The sequence below is a fragment of the Scaptodrosophila lebanonensis genome, unplaced genomic scaffold (genome assembly GCF_003285725.1).
Source record: "Scaptodrosophila lebanonensis strain 11010-0011.00,11010-0021.00 unplaced genomic scaffold, SlebRS2 tig00001410-arrow-pilon, whole genome shotgun sequence".
NCBI lineage: Eukaryota > Metazoa > Arthropoda > Insecta > Diptera > Drosophilidae > Scaptodrosophila > Scaptodrosophila lebanonensis.
Window position 1 is genome coordinate 7,575,650 of NW_022060738.1, and position 17,466 is coordinate 7,593,115.

The window sequence follows — 17,466 nt, forward strand, 5'->3', positions numbered from 1 at the left end:
TTTGCATGGCATTTGCTATCCTTTATGGCATTAAAGAAATAAGGCTCGACCGAAACCTCATGCCAGTTTTTTTGTACAAATTCAGATACTTAGCTGGTCGTTATTTTTAAAAAAGCTTTCGTACCAAATCGAAGCTTTGAGGCGTGTTTTGGGTATTCATCTTGTTGAATGACCTATCTAAGAGACATATGGTTGCATTGTGCTAATCAAAATATAAAAAAATATATGAGCAAGTGTGACCAAAGCATTTAAAATGCTTTATCTGTGTACTTCTTATGTTGTCCTTTCTTGTAATAACGACTTCACTTCGTGCTAAATCGATATATTAACCACTTGGTTTTAATAAAGCAAATGCTACTTTTAAGCAATATGTTATATTTGCTTCCGGTCGATTCCTAGGGTTGTATTTTATACTCAGTTCAGGGTTGAATTACACATTTTAATTTAATTTCCACTTCTAGATGTTTTTTACGCTGTTTATAAGCCAGCCCTCGCTTTTCAATCAGAGTCTGTTCATTAGATCATAAAAATAGAGATCTGGGAAGCTACTTATTTCTATATGCGTGGGAAATTGTGAATTCAGCTTAGACATTACTTCAGGGCTAGAAATCTCTCGGACAGCTTTGGCAAGTCCTGGCAGAGCGTCCAACAATGGCTGAACAAAAACAAGAGAGAACGCTGCAGTCGAGCAAGCCCGACAGTGTAATACCCTGTACCCAGGTAAACTTCCGTCACTGAGTTATATGCGCCCATAGCAGCAGCAAAAAGAGGAAGAAGAAGAGCGAGCATTCGGCATTGCTTTATAAAACAGGACAGATTCGTCAGCCTTCAAAATATTCGCTGGATATAAGTCCTTAATGAATCCTGGTAGTATGTCATGTATGAATTTACGGTCTAGAATGGTACCTTTTCGCCATAAATGTTAATTAAAGTAATATTTTAAAGTCATTAACAATTAATAGATGCACTGAAGGACAAAAGCAACCATCAAAACAAAAAACGGTCGTATAAAAAATATGTTTCATAGATGGCGCAGCTTACACTTTTAATATTCATGGAAAATGGCAAAAAAAATATGTGCCGATATGAGGCGCTTAACAACAGTCATAATTATGTTCATACGAAATCAACTCTTAATGCTGCCAAAAGCAAATGTCATGCAGCTCACTTGCCATTGCAGCTAACGATAGCGGAAGCTAAGCAAATAATACATATACATATACTTATATATACACTGTACTTAAAAAATCTTTGCACTCATACTTATATCGACTAATCAAGGATGTAAAATATCTTGTAGAGGAAGTTCAAATCTCGAGACTGTCAATTTTTTTGAGCAGCATTTTCTATTGCCTCCTATTGTTTTGCTAAACGACTCGCTAGGAGACGCTGTTGTATTTCTGAGCGAATCGCCGATTACAGCACAAGTATTGCATTCTTTTTGTACATTGGCTCTACGCTAGTATACTCTTTAAGGACATCAAATTATAGCAAATTCGAACAACAACAAAAATTGTTTAAAAAAGAAAACGAGACAATAATCAGCGGTAAGCGCTCCATAACCTTTATTACTCACTCGCATTTTTGCTGATCAGTGTAATTAGGGCAGCTTATTTATTAGCTTAGCTTTAAGAGCCTTTAAGGCAAGCGTTTTATCGATAAAAGAAAGTTTTACGCAGATTTTATGGCTCACACACGCGCATTAACACTTAGGTTACACCTTTTATGGTATACACAGCCACACACACACACACGCGCAAAAAGATGCGCCACTTTATAGCCACCAAGCATGTAAAACAATAAAAAAAAGAACGTGCATATCTTCGATTGTGAGCGTGCGTGTCATTTACATATAATTTTTTTAAGCTAGATCAAGGCATTCAACAATTTTCATTTATTTTCATTATAACCACGCCATCCATTTAATTCTGCATTTTAAATTAGGATGAGCACCAGCCAGCCATTAAACGAGGAACTAAAACGAAAACAAAAGTTGTAAAAATAAAACTGTCCTTTTTAAAAATTAAACAAACGACAATATAATAAGAAAATTGCATGCACAGTGCGATTAACATATTTAAAATAAAAACGATTTACACGGCAAATTTTCAGCTGCACATTTGCGTGCACAAAATGAAAATATGTGCATACATATACATAGAATTGCATTTAAGTTATACAATTTATGGCCCAAGTACAAGCTCAGAAGCAACAACAACAACAACGACGACACCGACACCAACAACATAAAAAAGCGTGCAGCCGGCGCATAAAAATAAAACTATGAACCACTAAGTTAAGAGCGGAGGCAGAAACTGTGCGATGTCGTTAGCACAAGAGAAAAATAAACCATGAAAATTTTGCTTCTTAGGCGAGCCGAAGTTTACAAACCCTTGCAAACTACTTCATATATGTATGTATAGATTTTTGTTGTAATCGGCGCCTTGTTTGTAATGCAGTAATGGTTAAATATTGGTTCAATTCCAATTTCCGATGTACTACCAAGTACTGAATCTATTCTCATCTTTATTGTATTTTCGTTGCTTTTGTTTTATTTCGATTTTCAAATAAAGCGAGTTTTAACATAGCATTGCCTTATTTGCAATTGTATTCCTCTGGCTATTTATTCAATCATAACTTGGATCCATTCATTCATTTATATTCATTTATTGAGTAAACGAGATTTTATGGTAGTGGAGAAAGTGTTTTTTCATAAAATCCACTGCAAATCCAATGGCATCCTTTTGCTTTATCTGATTATTTATAAGTGTACGAGTCAGAATGTTTGCTAACTGGTTGGTTAACTGACCAACTACTGAGGGCAATGAACTCATTTCACACACGGGCGACTTCTTCTTCCCCAATGACAAAAGCAATAAGTCAGGTGCTCCGACATTTTCCAATCAAATTAAACAAGATAATATATGTATACAGCGATTTGTATTACCATATAATGTAAGTAACTATTGAAAAAAGTGGCAAAGTGATCCTCGAGCTCTTCAATTTCAGTGCAATACTGCATAATAAAAGATTTGAAAATATTTTAAAAATTAAACGCCGATTTTGTGTGCTCAATGATTTTCAAAAATTGCGTATATTTTTAGCCCAACAGCTCGCTTAGTTAAAACCTTTAACTTTAAACAATTTTTTTTTTTTAATTTTAACGAGCTAAGTAGATATTCTTCTCCTACATTACAACGCAGACTTTATTCCTCCAAAGTCATGAGTCGGTAACTTAACACCTTAACACATGTGTCTAATATTTTATTTGAAATTATTCTTTCATTTTGTTAACAACATTTGGCTCCAATATCTCAATAAACAAAACAAAAAACTTTTTCAAAAAAAATTTGTATTTCCATAGAAAAACTCTCTCAAACTGAAATAATATCTGTATTCTTCAAAAAGAACCTTACTTGTAGATCAAATTGTTAACAAGATAGGTATAAAACCATTATACTTATTACATATAATCTATAATTCTTACTCATAGATGTTACAAACTTATGTATTAACCACGGCATGCCCTCACACTTTTCAGTGAAGTGCGTAAACATCTTCCATTTACATATTACATTTATTTACGAGTATACTTTTGTGGATATATATTACTTGCGCCAACACTTTTGGAAAAAAATAAGATATTTCTATAGTTACAAAAAGAAAAGAAATCAATAAAAAACTTATTTTTTACCCCACCTTACCCTTCCAGTAATACAATGCTTATTCCCTTTGCTGCTTTACAAACATCATCTTTTCATTAAGGAACCCTTCGCAAGAGTATAAAAACTTGAACCGCAGCGGTAGCGACGCTTGGCACGTATTTATGTCAATGTTTTCATAGTTTTTGTTGTAGTTTTAGTTATCGCTGTTGTTTTTGTTTTTATTTTTGTTGTAGTTGGTGGCTTGCATGTCGTACCCACTTGTACCTTTGAACTTAAAATGCAAACAGAGGTGGAAGAAGAAAAACAAAAAAAAATATGAAGGCAAGGTGGGCGTAAAGCTTGGCCCTGCATTATGTGATCAACAACATGTTTTGTTCTACTCAAGTTTTATGCGAAAATTGCTTTGCAAACGCTAAGAAAAACTGCAGTACAGACACACGCACACACAAACACATACACACACAACCTGGCAATTGTTTGTGGTTTTCGGTTGGCAGCAACAACAAAATAGAAAATGAAGGAAAGAAAAAACAAACTACTTCTGCTACTTGTGCCTCGTTTGTTTTGAATAAGCGGCTCATAAAAATAATATGGCAATGTTCTGGCAAGTGTAAATTGCAGGCAAATGCACTGCAAGTTGTCGAGCTCTTGTTTTTGTGGTTCTCGAGCTGTTGTTCTTGTAGATTTTGGTGTTGCAAGCTTGATAGCAATTTATTGCCGCCTTAAAATGTTCCCATGTACACTTGTAGATGTTTTCGGCCGCATAAAATAATGTAGGTTAGCAGCGTTTTGGGGAATGTGTCTCATCCTGAGCCAATAAAATAGTTTTCGATTAGTTTTTGATATCGCATGACATATAAAACGCTACACTATATGCCTGCCAGTGCATCTCATGCAAATAAAGTGTTCGCATTGGCACCAACGCTTCATCTAAAATGGAAATCTACCGGTGAAAGCAAAATGCATATTTTCCGGCATGTGTTGATTGTTGCCTGTTGCCGTCGCCGTTGCTGTTTCTTTACTAGTTATACCCTGCACCCGATGCCTCAAAGGGCATACTAAGAAATGAAGAATGTATGTAACAGGCAGGTAGAGACGCCCCAAGTCTACAAATTAAATATTTTAGTTTCTTTTTTAAAATGTCGATAATACATGTTGATAACACAAAAACAATTACAAGTTATAAAACGATATTTATGGTGTCAAAAAATGTTAAAATTAGTTAGTTTCTATGCTATGTTAAGTTTTATCGTCAGTTATTAATAAATAATAAAATAAAAATAATAAAATAATAAAAAATAAAAAAATAATAAAATAATAAATAATAAAAGTAATAAAAATTCAAAAATTTCAGCTTTTCAAAAAACGAAACCATCTCAATTATACACTCTTACGTTATATTTCATAATAAAAACTATAAATGATGACAGTGCATTATATTTCTAGCAAAAAAAAAAAAAATACATTTAAATATGCTCATCGAAGAAGCCCACGCACAGCCTTGAGCTGTCAGAAACCTCCAGAACAGCAAATATCTTTTTATTACATCCAATAAGTTTAGAAAATCCTCCATTGCTCTTTCTTTTGAATAAAAAAAAAGACGAAAACCAAAAACTATGACAGATGTGACATATTATAGCGAATCGTGGGAAACATATCGAGGTATTATGAAAACAAGCATATTTTCGGGTATGCATAAAATGAAAAAAAGAAGAGCAGGGCAGCCATACGATGAGGATTGTCCTATCCATTCGCAGAGGAAGCCTGTTACCAGCCAAATAAAGCATCATTTTATCATTTTATATAGCAGCTATAGAAAGGATCTTAGAAGTGCATGCATAAAATATTAAAACTGTTATTAATAGCATAGAAAGAGAGAAGAGCAGGGCAGCCATCGATGAGGATTGTCTTATCCATTGGTAGAGGAAGCCTGTTACCAGCCATGTAAAGCATCGTTATATCATTTTATATGGCAGCTATACTTATTGTAGAAAGGATCTTAGAATTCGCTCTCAGAAGACAAGGACATTTTGTTCTATGATATTTTCTTTTCAATGTACATTTTAAGCAGGGCACTCAAGCGTCGACCGCGTCGAGAGTTGTATTCGTTTTTTCTATCCTCTTGTTTCCAACCATGTTGCTTATCAACGAAAAGGCATGCAACAACAACAACAACAACAAGAACAACAACAACAATTATTTGCATGCAGATAGACGACATGTTGCCATTGCGCAACAGTTGAAGAAAAACGAGCTGTTTCCTGCATTCTAACACTCACGAAACTGATTGCAGGCGAGCGCCAAAAAGTATACAACTAACATACTGTAAACATGGCGCACAATGTTATAAATTGAAATGCAATACAATTCGAAGGCACAGACAAAATGTGTGTTGCAGTAGGAAAGACGGAGAAGAAGAAGAAACGACAATAAAACAATACTGCCAGTGTTGACAAGTGCTGCAAAACAAATCTCAAAAACTTGAAGTAAATAAATAAGGAGTGCAAATCTTTTGCTTTCCAGCATCTATGAAAATTGCAAATTGTTGCATTCATTTAATTTAATGCGCTGACTGTCTGTCAACACAATAAACTTTTTCTCGACAGAGACTTGGCAGTTTATTATTACTTTTCGCTTGAGCTTAAAATACAAAATAATTCCACTATTGGTCTTCTGTGATTACGTTGCGTATGAGGGATTTTACATTTTATTGTGCAGTGGAAAATGTTGCAACGAATTTTTAACTAACATAGTTATAAATGTTGCCATAAAAGCAATAAAGAGGTAACATATAGAAGTGTTCTTTAGTGATATTTAGTTGTAGTTGTCCAAGCATTTTTTATATCTCTTTATTCATATTTTGTGACGACCTTTCTTGTCACGTGTCCAGCTCTAACAGAAGCTCGCATTCAAAAACAAATGACTTATAATTCAATACCTTTTGTAAAATATGGAGTGGAAGTGTGTGTGTGGGAATAAAGATGTTCCAATAGGCTTCAATGATAGAGCACGCACACAACCTTTAATTTGTCATCTAAAGCATCGCTCACTCCCTTCGAGTGGAATCAAATTGACGATACGCGCCTGAGCTTGGCTAAAAGCCGACCATCAGTCAGCGCATTTAACTGGCAACTGGCGCTGATGCCACAGCCACAGCCGCAGCAACTTTGCATCACTTTCGTGCAACATTTGTCAAGCGCAAGGCTTATTTATGTGTGTCTTCTGCAGCCATGAATTGACTTTGCGACTTTATACATACGAGTACGCTCATCGCACTACTCTCCCCACACACAGCACACATCCTGCGCCATGCACGTTGACAATAATGTGCATGAAAGTCTGCTGTCAACAGCAGCCGTCAGCAGCAGATCCTGCGTCGCAATCTCTGTTGCCATTTTGTCTTAGTTTACCACATGATGCACTCACAATATGTCTTTGATTTCCGCTTATACTTTGCGGACATTTAAAGTAAACCGAAGGCTGCCAGCTGTGCGCCAACGAGCACTTCAAATCCCAGAACCCCAGGATTTGGCTTGAGCTACAAATTTTCCAGCTTGCATACTATGGAAGAGATACTAGATAGAGAGGGTGAGGTAGAGCAGATGAATATTTATTGAAAGTCTCACAATCTAGCAGAAATACTTGTATGTATGTTTCCGTGAATTTCTCAAATATGCCAACGTTTCCTCAATATTTGTTCCGTTTAACCTTTGCATTTACTCTAATGCCTACAATTGCATTTAACTAATCAGCGTTTTGTTTGTTTTCCACAAACACATACACACACATACAACAACAACAACAAACTGGGAAATGGGCATTGATGTTGCATTTATTTGCTTGGCAAATGGCAAAAGTTTCTGCAAATTGCTTTTAAATTTTATTTACTTACATTTGCATATGCCACTAAATAATTCTAGAACTGTAAACTTTGATTTGTGCCAGCAAGGCAGAAGGCACAAGGAACTTTATTTACAATGTTCAAATATTGCCAATAATTTTGATGTAAGGTATGAGTACGAGAGCGGTTCGATAACTTTTCGAGAATAGACATAGATTTAGAATAGAAATATATATAAGTAATACCGGATATATGAAACCTAAGAGTAAAATTCTATCACTTATGAAAATAATTATTCATTAATCAAGTTTTAGCACAATCGGACAAAAAACGTTCTGTTTTTACTTGTTACTTGAAAGTTTATTTAATTAATGCTAAATTAATTGCCTAAATATCAAATGTTTTTGTGCCTTAACAAGAGCGGTGAATGCTTTGAATAAAAATGTAAGTGTCTTGTATATAAATTAAGTGCAATATTCTAGGAAATATTTCCTAGCTCGTATTAATATTAAAATACTCCTCAGACTTATTTGTTGTGTATGCTACTTATGTAATTTAATCATAACAACTTATATATGGAAGCCTTCAAGCTTGAAATAGAAGTGGAATCTATTTTGTGGACTGGGAGATAAAAGTATCTTTCCGCTTCGCATATCTTTGTACCATATATCAGGCCGGCCAAAAACAAATATTCGCACAGCCAAGGCACGTTATTCTGTCATTCAGATCTCCACTGCCGTCGAAGTCCGAGACATTGAGGGGAAGTGCATCATCTGATAAGCTAGCTAGGGAGAGAGCTACCCCACACAGCCCTCCTAACAAGGAAGAATACGATAATATTTTAAAATGGGATTAAGTGAGAGAAGGAATGCATAGAACACCTTTTCTTTTCGTCCAGTACTTAGCAGGCTCAGACTCCTTACTCTAGAGCAACCTGTCGAAAGTAATACCAAAACTGAAGATTGTTAAATAATCTTAAATTTATTAATAGTGGCAAAAAATTAATTTAATTTAATTAATTAATTCTAATAAATACATAACTGTTTTTTTATCGATAAAGATAGCTCCGTTAACTATAAGATTGAGTCATGACTATACCAACAATCCTTGAAAAAATTTCAATGCCTTCTGTTGTTTGTTTGGGTATTAAAAAGGTTTTAATGCAGTTGCAGTTTGCAGTTGCAGCCATATCGACGGACCCTTTGTGTCGCCACTAAATCTGCTCAAGTGTGCCAATGGACACAGTGTATCTGAAGCATCGGCGAAAATAAAGTTAACACGTAATTCTGGATTTCTTTCTCTCTGTCCTGACGTAGAGTAAGACGGCTAATCGACTTTCCATTGAATTATATAAGTGTATAAGAATAAACCAACAAATCTCTGCATTTGTGTATTTATTTATGAATTGGGTGCATTCATTAAGAATAAATGAGTTAACAAATTAATATAAGAAAAAATCAATTACTTTAATATAATATTCTCACATAAATTATTTATTTTTAATTTCCTATGAATTGCAATACAATGCCAGAGAATAGCGACTTCCTGCTGCAAATAAAGAATGTATTGCATGCGTAAGCTTAAATACATTTTGTGATAGCATGGGTAGAGAGTAGAAATTTTAAATTGCAATTCTAAATTACTTGCAGGTACACGAAATTGACAGAATTTGCTACTTTTACGTTTATCTGTCTGCACGTTTCGCTCATAAAGTTGGCCACACAAGTCAATGGAAAGTGACTGCAGCGGAAGATGGAGCTCGACTCGAGCAAAGCTGAAGTCGCACAGTAAGCCAATTCGGCGGCAAACACACGTTATGTTTGTGGACAGCGGCGCCACACGGCGTATACTTAATGCACACGTACCTATGCGCTGCGTGACTGCTGCAAGGTAGGTCGACCACAATACTCTCAGCTCTGCTGTCGGGCTGACTGGGCGTGTTATGTCGAAATACTTCGTATTTATTGCTGATGCTGCTGCTACTGCTGAAAAAACAAAAAAACAAACTTAAAATGTGCAAATTGTTTTTATTTCAAGCAGAAGAAATCCAAAGAGGATAGCCCATAATCCTACTTACACACACTACTTTACGGTAAAAACATAAGGGTATACATATGTGCAGGGGCAATCCATGTAAGTATGTGCCGGACATTGAATAAGATTAATGAACGTTTTGTTTATGGTTTTTGTTGGTTTTTGGCAGATCTGCCGTCGCATTCGCCGCCCGCTGCGGTGGCAGCCAGGGCCATGTTACGGCCGCCTGCTGCTTCAAATATTTTTTTCTTTCAATGCAGTCAGTCGGCTGTTGTTGCTGCTTCTGCTGCTTTTCGTTATTGTTGTTGCTGTTGCTGTATTGTGGTTGTTGCGCAGAGTGAAAACATATTTCAATGATGCTGCTGAGCATAAAACAATTGGTACGTTGTGCACCAAAACAACAACAAAAGCATTACCAACCAACATCAAGGATGACCCACATACAAGCAGCAACAAAAAACAACAGCAGAAAACAACAATGCCAACAGAAACTGTCACGAACGTGTTGCGAATTGTGACAATTTGGTTAATGGACGCCTTGCACAATTTTTATTGGTCTGTCAGAAACTTACATATTTCAAATGCGGTCGAGAGAACCTCAACAGCCTTCTTATATGCATTTCGGTAGAGCTGAGTGCGTGAAAGATATATCTGCCACGTAAGTCACGCCCATTTCATTCTTTCATTCATTTATAGAAAAATAAATAAAATTCCGTTTGGTATTATTGTAAACAAAAGAAATCTTTCACAGGATATATTCAAATATCCATACAATTTGTTGTTTGAGTAAAGCCAGCATTTCCGTGCTATCGATTTTAGATACGAATTCAATATATATGGCCCAAGCAGAGCAGAACAATTGTCCTTCCCAAAATTATCCAAATGTAATTATGTGATGTGGGACGGGCCACGGAACTATAAAGCCATATTCCAAGATGAAAACAATTGAATTACGGAAAATGTATGCGGAATATTTCCGAGGACTAACGAAGGCCATTAAGATTTATGTGAATGAATAATTCCAGCAGTCTTTGTAAAAAAAACAACTGAGACAGATTCATTAATCCATCACCGCCTGCATTACAAAAATAAAATAAAAGACTTCACTTAGCAATGATAATAAGGTATTAACGGAAAGAGCTAGCGAAAGAAAAGAAAATTTCATTATTACACAGTGGAAAATCTTCTTTAGCAAATAAACCAGCAAACCAAAAATAATTTCCACAACTTATTCATTGGCAATTTTTAATCAAGAAGCAACATTTATTATTTCCAAATATTGAAGTAAATTTTCTTCTGTTAAAACTATTAAGCGAGTCTTTTGAAGAGGCTCCAAGGTATATACCAAGATATATACTATTTAATCTGGATAATCATTACTAAAGAGCACCTATGACTGATGCACCAACTATACACAAATCTTCCTAAAACCAAGTGACCATCATGTAAAATTTTGATTAAATAATGCCCAGTGCATTTTAAAAATAATTTATTCATATGATCAATGAAAAAACTTCAACAAATCCAACTCAGTTCCATTTTAAGGCAAAATAGTGCATCATAATAAGGAACGCGTGGTCGACTTTATAGGCAACATTTTTTGCCCGCGTACGCCCTTGCAATCTGACATAAAGGCAATATGTTAAAAATTTAATTGGTCAGAACATTTTTCAAAGCAAACAACATATTTAGTTAGAGAACATATCTGTTCTATGACATCTACATACAAAATTGAAATGATACTTAAATTCAGTATAGATAGCTTTAATATTGGGGCAGATGACATATGAACAGACAAATCATATATTTACCAATAACATGTGATCTACACCACGCTTGGTTATTGGTGTAATCCGCTGACTGACCATAATCCATATAAGAATACCTTTACACGTTTCAGTGAAGAGCATAAATAGTACATTATTATCATTATGTTAATTACTATCAGTTTAATATTTATGTATTGGGCAGTTAATCAGCTCTTCCTGAATTGATGTCCACGCACCTTTTTTATAATTGGAATTCTTCAGCTAGTCAAAACAATACCCGATCGCTAGAATTTTATTTACCGTACGCTTGGCAACTCGATTGCGAATTAAACTTAAATTATTCGCACTCTTCACAGCGCATAATTCATAATAAACAAGCCGTAAGTAGAACTCCAGACACCATTAATTAACGTTGCAGCCAAACTTGCAGGCAGGCAGAAATAACCACGGCAGCAAAGACAACAGCAGCAGCAAAAGCAAACAGGCGAAAGAAAAACACGGAGATGAGCAAAAAAATAAAAAAAAAACACAAGGCGAAAAGTAATCAGCGTTGAGTACCCGCCATTTCTTTTAAATTATCTGTTTAAATTGCAATTTAATGAGCTCATTGACAGGTGTTTTTCATGCGAGTGCACTAAACTAACTAAAGCAGCAGCACTAGCAATTACAATAACAACACAAACAGGTGCAACAGCAACAGTAAATAGAAGTTGAAAATTAGTTAGGTGCATCGTAAATGGCGCGTAAGTTTCAAGATAAAAGATTTATGTGGCAGGTGGAAATTAAATATTAATCACGAAGCGAAAAGCAAGTTTTATTTAATGTTAAAGTCTATGCTCCAATTCATGTAATGCTGCCATGAATCCCAGCGACAAGCAGAAGTCAACACACATACCCCAAGCCTCCTTCTCCTTTCCACACAGTGCTCCCATTTTTTTAATTAACCGCCAGAGGTCGCTGCTGTGCTCGACGTTCCCTGCTCGCCTGTCAGTTTAGCATGAATGTGAAGCATGTTGACATTTGTTACCTTCATGCGCCATTTAAAATACTCGCAGCTTGTCAGAGCGCAGCGGCGCGGGACGAGCGGCACGGAGGGACACAAGGGAAAGGAGAGACTGGCAGGCTGCATAGTTTTAAGTGCATACATTAATGACAGACTTATTTTTGTTGGATGGTGACAGGCAACTTTAGAAGCCTCCTTCATGCACTCTATTTGATACTGTTACCGTCTTCTCATAATTGCATCCAAGCCGAGTAGTGACCAGTCGGACAATGGCTAGCTATGTTACGTATACGCACCGTGTGTCAGCCACTCTATTCTACTATACATTCAGGCAACCAGCACCCTGAGTTGGCAATAGTGATGTGAATAATTGCATTTTGGGGCCTGGCATAGCTCAGCGAGCTAACAGGAAGCCCACAATGTGAGTTCGTTCATGAGTATATGAATCATGATTTAGAAATTGCTTGCAGTTTTCAAAATTCTGTAAGAGTAGTCTCGTATCTAAAATATGTTAAACTGTCGTGTTATGGCCAAATCTGCAAGCCGATTCTACAGCGTAAAAAAAAAATAGAATAAAAGTAATTGAATTTTCGCTTCACACTTACATACTTATGTATGGTATTTACATACATACATACATACATATGTATATAATATTAATATTGTTTCCAGCAAATTATTGCTATCGTATTTGATATTAATTTAATAAGAAATTGTAATAAATTTAATGTTAAAATTATTTGTTAATTCTGAATTGATTTTTATTGATATCACATAAAACAGAATCTGTACAACAGCTTTAAAAGTAAGTAAAGCTTAAAGACTTGACTCCAGTTCTATACCTATTACTATTCACGTACCTTCGAATAAAATATAAATCAAAGCAAAGTAATGAAACCAAATCAAGATGGATTTGAAATACCAATTGCCTATACTGCTATTGAAATATTATCTGTCGAATTAGTTAATTTAATATATTTTTTCTGAATCAGCGAACCAGTTTTTTTGTACATCACTAACATGCAAATACTAGTATGTACTAGTACCAGGGCGCTCAATTATGTCGTACCAGGGGAGCTGTGACTTTACGAAAAAAAAAGCAGAAAAAAGGGAATATCGTAAAAATGTGAAGGGAAGTAAAGTCTCGTTGCGCTTGATGCACAGATATTTTTAGCGTTAAATTAAAACAACGAAATGTTGTGTGCATTAATGCCATAAAACGACAGTCACGAGACAGGGAGCGCGGAGCAAAGAGCAGCAGAGCTAAAAATCACAGAAATGAAAAAAATTGAGATAAAAAAATTGTGCGCAGCGTATAAATTTGCACTAAACTGGGATTCGAAATGGATTTTCTAAGCTAAGAACACAATGGAGCTGGAATAATCGCCATGAATAAAAACGCAACGTCATCGGCGACAGCAGCAAAACTGATGCGGATGCTGAGGCAGTCTATACTTGTAGATGTGTATGTATGTATGTTTGTATGTGTATATAGCATGACGGGCGGAACAAACAAGCGGCCTCTGTTCTAGGTGTTGTTGCTCTCTGCTTAATATATTTGTATTTGCATTTGCTGCTGCTAACCAAACTAGGACTTACAACATGGCAGTCAGCAAGACGATGAGGCGACGGCACGAGTAGCGTTATAAATCGCATTAAGTGGATCATACTTTGCATATGAAGTGCCTGACAGACAAAGCAGAGAGCGAGTAGAGAAAAATGATGGGAAACAGACTGACAGACGGGCGGGCGGATAGCTGGATGGCAAGCGAAGGCGATGCGATAAAAAGCAATGACGCCAACGCAGAGCGAACTTCTCGCAGCGGGCGCTCACTGATGAATAACAACAACCTAAAGCATTAGAAATAGTGCATCTCCAATACCCTACACTAATACATATTTGATATTTACCTTCTTATAATTCTTATACTTCAACTGAATTAAATTCAGTTTTCAATTCCATATATTTTATAAACGAAATGCAATTTTAATCCAGCCTTTGCCACATACATGCGCCACTTCGCAAGAGTCTCCTCCAAGAGTATCCTCCTTGTAGGGTATATAAATAGCGGGAGTAACAGTTAACAGCAACATCAACAATGCCGGTCGCCATGCAATCAAAATTCAAAAGTTTCATTTCAGGTGGATTTCTTCAAGGATCTTAGTGCGTGCCGCAAAATTTCCATGCTGCCTGCCACCTCTTCTTCTACTCCACCCTCCACCCGCCCCTGTCAATTGTCTGTCTGTCCGTCTGCCCGTCTGTCGTCGGCCAGCGTGCATGATGAATGATGCCGATAGCACAGGTAGCAGCGGTGATGATGATAGCGCGCTAAATTTGTAGCCGCATTAAGTTTTGCTGCGCGTGAAAGTTGTAATATTATTTAGAGCAGTTACAAGCTAGAAAGGTGCCAGTAGCTGTAAACTTAATGGCATGCTAAGTAAGTGGCAGCATAGTTTATAAATTATGCAAAATGTTTGCTAATGCTGGCAAGTGAAAATTTTGTGAGAGTGATGTGTTAAGACACACACAACTTAAAGATATTCAACATTTTACACAGATATTCTGATGAAATTTGAGTTGTCTAGACTACAGTCATAAAAAACGCCTCCCATAAATATTGATAATGTGATTAAAGCAAGTCTACTTATATGGCAGCATTATAATAAAAAGTAGCGAATAGACAAAGCTGGGCAATTGAAATGATTCTCATTAAAGTAAAAGTTGTAAATCAATAAGGTCTAGAGTGTTGAAAATCAATACAAACATAAGTACCAATGCACGCATGTTAATATAAGCAGATAATAATCTTATGTTATCTACAAGTTATCTGTCACTGTTGCATACGAATGTAAGCATAAAGAATATGTATAGCAAAAGTGTCAGTCTCCAATAAAACTCTAAAGCGAACAGACGCACGGCGGTCCGCGACTATTGTCTTTTACTTTACTCCTACTGAGCCCTTCCCTTTTCAGCGAATATATAATCTATTCAATAGGTTATGGGCCCAGGGCATATAGGCTCATAGGAGAAGTTCAAAGTATTGTGAAATAGTAATCGTTTGGTGACTCAAGAAATATAACATTTAAAAAATGAGTGCGCTATATCAAATAGACAAATTGGAAGAGCATAACTATGACTCATGGAGCATACAGATGCGATCTGTCTTAGTGCACGCGGAATTGTGGAGTGTGGCATCAGGTGCTGAACCTAGTAATACTGAGAGTTCAAGGCCAAAAGATGAAAAGGCATTAGCAATTATAACGCTAAGTGTAAAAGCTTCACAATTGGGCTTCATTAAAAATTGCAACACTTCGTACGAGGCATGGAAAAAGTTAAAGGACGTTCATCAGCCGAGTGGACCTGTACGGAAAGTGTCGCTGTACAAGAAATTGCTAGGCAAACGCATGTTTCAAGGCCAAAGCATTTCAAGTTACATACACGAATTTAACGAAATTCTGGATGGTTTGTGTACAGTTGGCATCGAATTAAATGATGAGTTAAAAACAATCGTGTTGTTGTCAAGCTTGCCCGAACCATACGAAAATTTTGTCGTCGCCATTGAGACGCGTGACAATTTACCGTCATTTGATGTGTTATGTATCAAGCTGATGGAAGAGGGAGAGCGCAGAGGCAATGCAGATGGAGAGAGCGAGAATGCAAGAGCATTTATAGCTACGCAGCAGATCGTCGCGCATTCCAAAGCGAATTCAAAAAGGAATTCAAAAATCGTCGTTTGCTACAACTGCGGCGAAAAAGGGCACTACAAGGCACAGTGCAAGCGTGAGAAAATTCGCGGTGAAGGGAAAAAGCAATCGACAAAGAAAGAGATGGAAAAGCAGAGCAGCTTGTTAAATGCGTTGGACGTTGGAAAGATAGAGAACAACATGTGGTGTCTGGACAGCGGAGCAACAAGCCATATGTGTTGCGATAAGACGTTATTTTCAAAATTTATTGCGCACACTGAAATGATCGGTTTAGCTGACGCTGGTTTCCTGAAGGCCGAAGGCAGAGGAGAGGTGAAGTTACAGACAGAACTTTGTACCTTGGTGTTGTCAGATGTACTGTATGTACCGAAAATGAATGGCAACTTTATGTCCGTCAGCCGGTCAGTGCAAAAGAACAATGTTATACATTTTGGGCCACATTTTGCTAAAGTTATACAAAACGGCGAGTGTATACTGAAAGCGAATAAAGTTGGGAACCTTTATATGTTTCAAGGTAAACAAAATAGGTGTTATTCCGCAACTGAATCAGATGGTACATTGTGGCATAAGCGTTATGGCCATTTAAATTTTACCAGTCTGAAGGAAGTGATCAGCAAAGAGCTAGTGCGTGGTATTGGAAAGGTTGTTTTCCCAGACAACTTGAATTGCAAAACGTGTATGCTAAGCAAAATACATGTACAGCCATTCCCAAAGGTAAGCACTAACCGTGCCGAAGAGCTGTTGGAACTGGTTCATGCTGATGTATGCGGCCCATTCGACACGAAGTCACTTGCTGGATCCAAATACTTTCTGACCTTCATCGATGACAAGTCCAGGCGTATATTTGTTTATTTTTTGCGGAAGAAAGATGAAGTGTTCAGTAAGTTCGTCGAATTTAAAAACTTGGTTGAACGGCAAACAGATAAAAAGCTCAAATGTATTCGAACCGACAATGGAGGCGAGTTTGTCAACACAACATTCAACGGTTTCCTGAAACACCATGGTATTGCAAGGCAATTGACCGTGGCTTATACTCCGCAGCAGAACGGCGTGGCGGAAAGAGCAAACCGGACATTAACGGAGATGTCCAGATGCTTATTGGTGCAGTCGGGCCTAGGCGAGTCTTTGTGGGCCGAAGCAGTCAACACAGCAGTATACATAAGAAACAGATCACCTACCAGTGCACTGAACAACCTGACTCCAATGGAAGCGTGGACAGGTAAGAAACCCTGTGTTAGCCATCTAAAAGTTTTTGGTTCCATTGCAGTTGCACTTGCAAAGGGTCCCCGTAAAGGCAAATTCAAACCCAAAGGGCATGAGTACCGTATGGTTGGGTATTCGGTAGCAGCCAAAGGCTATCGGTTATACGACCCAGAGACGAGGACGATTGTCGAAAAACGAGACATTCTATTTGATGAGCGTTGTGGTGGTCATACCAATGAAGATACC